The sequence below is a fragment of the Podarcis melisellensis genome, assembly GCF_964234715.1.
Source record: "Podarcis melisellensis genome assembly, chromosome: 6".
Lineage (NCBI taxonomy): Eukaryota > Metazoa > Chordata > Lepidosauria > Squamata > Lacertidae > Podarcis > Podarcis melisellensis.
Genome location: NC_138538.1, coordinates 19,957,172 through 19,961,508, shown reverse-complemented (window position 1 = coordinate 19,961,508; position 4,337 = coordinate 19,957,172).

Sequence of the window (4,337 nt, the reverse complement as noted above, 5' to 3'; positions counted from 1 at the left end):
TTTGTCTAGCAATATATATCTTACTATGGTAGAATAAATTGTAGTTGTCTGCAAAGAAACTGTCAATTAGTCCCAGCAATACCCAGCACTTCTTAATTTGCTTTTCCACCTGAGCTTTACCTTAACACTATTCATGACAAACATTAAAATTGTATTTGGAGAGGCACCTTCATAGCATTCTGACTCTTTAGTGTCTCAGTCATACTTGAACATCCCACCCATCTTTCAGGAAATGCATTGCTATGAAATATAGTGGAAAATAAATGTCTCAGATTTAATCCATGCAGGTGCTTCTTGTTAAGCAGTTGTGTTCAGCTGCATTTGGGACTTGCTGGTATTCTTCAATTTCATATTTTAAACACTGAAATGCTGAGTCTTAATATTGGTCAGTGAAAGGTAACAAATGATTCTGGAGGAACTGCATCTTGCTGAAATTTTGTCTAGGGTTGTGTAATCACTGCTGTTAATATGTGGTATGAGTACATAGGAGGCTTAAGGTTACAGATATTCAGAAATAAAGAAAATAAAAAGAGGCAATTTATTATCTCTTACTCTTATCTCAGATGTTTAACAAGACTGCAATGGCCTTTACAAATTTAGTGCTATATAAATAGGAGTAATCTTCACAATTGTATACAGCTTGAACTCCCTTAAAAATAATTACTATGGAACTTGAATATTCTAACCACTAGGCCCAGAAAACAGTCTTGAAGGCACATGATGCAGGTCTACTGCTGAAGGTCTGGGCCTCAGTACTGCATGAGTGTGTGACTACCTAAGAACCAAGTACAAACCATTTTCTGCAGCAAGAATAGGACATAAACCAATTAAAAAGCAAGTTGACAGTCAAATGTATTCTGATTTCCTTTTTTAGTATGGACTCATGACGTGTGTGTGTGTGTGTGTGTGTGTGTGTGTGTGTGTAACTCCAGAAATCCTTATGCAACACAGACAGTAGCAATGGGCCTTTAAATATGTTTTCATGTACCATTAGTCCAATGTCTAAAGAACCTTCTATTTTAAACTTAGGATAAGTTTGCACAAAAGCATCTATTTACTGTATTTCAGTCACAATTGTCAAACACTTGTAGTTCCCAAGTGGCTCAAATAAGTAAGTAAGTAAGGAGAGAGGAACCCTTGACATCAGGCTTACAAACTGAAAAAACAACAGACTAGGAGAACATCGAGGAAGGAGATCACATTATTCAAGGTCAGAACAAAGTGGTGAGGTTTAAGAGGGTGTTTATATCCAGTTCAGGCCAGGCTGATCTTCCCTTGCTAGTGATCATGCTTGATAAGCAAGTGGTGGTTTTTGTTCCTTTGACTGATGGATGGGGCCAGAGTGTTCTTTCTCCTTCCATTTGCAGTTTTGGGGTAACAGTCAGCTGGAGCTGAGTGTTCTTTCAGGCAGCAAGAAGAGAAGTGAGAGTTCCCTGCAGCTAACTCCTTCTCTAGATGGTGCCAAGTTGGTGTCATCATTCCTCACCTTTTCCTTCATGCTACCTGTAGAGGCAATGGGGTTCAGCCTGCCCTCTCTGTTCGGCTGATGGAAGCCTCTACTCATCACCTCAGGGATAACATTGGATGGAACCCCATGGTGCTGAAGAAAGCAAGCCAAGGAGAAAGTAGAACTGGGGCTCTGCTCTACCAGAAGGGAAAAGGCAATGTTTGTTCTGGAGGGCAAGATAGGAGGCGGTAGATGCAGACATGAGAGACTGATAGGAAATCGGTCATTTGTTTTGTTGTACCATTTAACCTAGCAGCCCAAAGCAGGCAATGGGGGTGAAGAATCGAGTCAAAATGATGAGCAGGGGTTTCCCAAACATTTGCCCTAAGCTTCAGTTCTAAGCAAAAACCGTCCACAAAGTTATCATGCTGTAAGAGGCAGAAAGCTCACCTTTTAGGTTTCATATGTAATATACACTTGCGTGTAATGCTAACTCTGCCCATGTGCTGCTTTATTAAGGCTGTCACTAGATTAAATAAATGCTGGTTGATTAAACTTGCATAAGCATGAAATTAATAGTTTCTGGATCAGGCTACTGAGGAGGGCTTACTAATTTCAGTGGGACTTTACAACCAAGCAGTGCTGCAGAATTGCAGCTTATATGGAAATAGTTCATGTGTTGATTGTCCTTTTTCCTCGCCAAGCCAACTCCTCAATACAGAGCAGCAATGCCTCCAAGCACATATGGGATACCTTTTGAACATCTGTCCCTGTTCTGCTGCCCAAGAACAAAGGATGGCAGGTACCAACCTTGAAATGTGGAGAAAGAAGTAACTTTTCTACAGTGATAGGAAGGGGGAAAGCCTTCAGCTGATTAAACTGCAGCTCTATTTCAGAGACTCATCTTTCATAAGCAAAATATATTACACATTAAAAAAAAAAATTCTTCCCTGTTTGATTTTCAGGGCTGGCTCTACCATTAGGCAAAGGCACCTGCCTCATGCAGCAGATGCTTTGATTTCACTTGTAGTATAACAGTTACCATGGAAAATATGGATTTAAATAATAGAGTTTGGAGAAGATGCAGTTTTAAATGATTAAAATGGGACTCCAGGGAAGGAGTGGGGGGAAGTCCTGAGATTCGGAGGAATCATATGGATATGTAATTGATTTTTTAAATATAATTTTGTACTGTAAAAACATAAAAATAGATTTCAAAAAAGGGGGGGAGGCAGCAGATGTTGAGGATAGTGGCAAACCAATAGCCCTAGATAGGATCAGGTTGTACATGTAATTTATTCATGGATGAATGAACGCCCTCCCCCAAAAGAAGGAAGAACACAGTGTGCCTATTCAAAGGATATAATTAGTCACCAACCTTTTTAGGGTTGTTTTTTTGGGGGGGGGTAGTTTTGGGTCCCATCCCCACTCTGAACATCTCTTTCCCCCCTTTTGAGGATTAGTCCATCCCATTGAAAGACTGGATGCACATTTTTTGCTTTCCCAAGTCAGATCCAGTATAGTTAATCAGCCTGGAAAGGTAGATAGAACTGAAAAAGGAAACCAGAAAAAGTGTCTCTTTGAACTTCCTCCTCCATCTCTATTCAAGGGAAGGAAAAGGTAACCAGCCTCATGACCAAGAGAGCAGGAAGTGCAGTCAGGGGGTCAGAGGCTTAATGCATGCTAGGAGAAGACCTTAAATGAACAATGTTGGCAGTCCATGGTATATATACCTTATACTATATAATTCTCTGACTCTACCTCAATACTTTGGGCTTTGGGGCAGCCAAATCTTTCGCCCTATGGGAAAAGAAGACAGGTGCAAAAGTAGTCTTGATGTTTGCTATACTTATTGATATGAAATTTTCCTTTAAAGCCAATTTTGTGACTTTTTTAGAGGGGAGGGGGGCGCCATTTGCTACCCCACCTTAGGTAGGAAAATGTCTCCATTCAGTCGTATTTTAGACTGTGAGCAGGGTGTTCTAGACTAGTGACTGGAAGCAGCTGCCAAGACCATATAACACTGGTCCTGAAAGACCTACATTGGCACCCCAGTATGTTTCCGAGCACAATTCAAAGTGTTGGTGCTGACCTTTAAAGCACTAAATGGCCTCGGCCCGATCTACATCCCCATCATTCAGCCCAGAGATCCAGTCCTGAGGGCCTTCTGGAGGTTCCCACACTGCCAGAAGTGAAGCTACAGGGAACCAGGCAGAGGGCCTTCTTGGTAGTGGCGCCCGCCCTGTGGAATGCCCTTCCCACCAAATGTTAAGGACATGAGTAATTATATAAGGTTAGGTTGCTGAAATGAAAACTAAGAAAGAATGGACTGTGTGTGTGTGTGTAAGGACTTTTGAATTCAGGTTGGTTCTGGTACTAAAAACAAATCCCTAGGCTAGGCTCAGAGGCAACTCTCTTCTTTAATTCCAATGTGTGTCTTTTGTGCCTGGTTTTGACCGGTCGGGGTTCCAGGAGAAAAGCAGCAAAGTCGATTTGACAAGCCTGAAGTTCGCCCACTCCTGTACAGTGCTAAAAAGTCCGTTCTGCTTAAAGGAAGCAGAAATAACACAGCTAGAATGCGTGGGGCAGGTTTTGCGGCAGTCTCTACCGCCAATCATGTTCTCAGCTAACACTATTAGGACATGCGGCAGCGCGCAGCCTGTAAGCTCTCGCCCACTCGTTTGCCACATAAGCACTTTGCGGAAGCTCCTTAGGGGGGCCGACTTGCTTTAAATAGAGCAGCATGCTTGGCTCAGCGGCTTCCAGTACTACTTCGTAAAAGACTACAATACCCAGCACCTACAGTTACTTTCTCAAGTTTTAGTCGGAGCTTGACGGAAAGGAGGCACTACAAACCCCTAGGAGTCAGAAAACACATGTTGTAATCTTC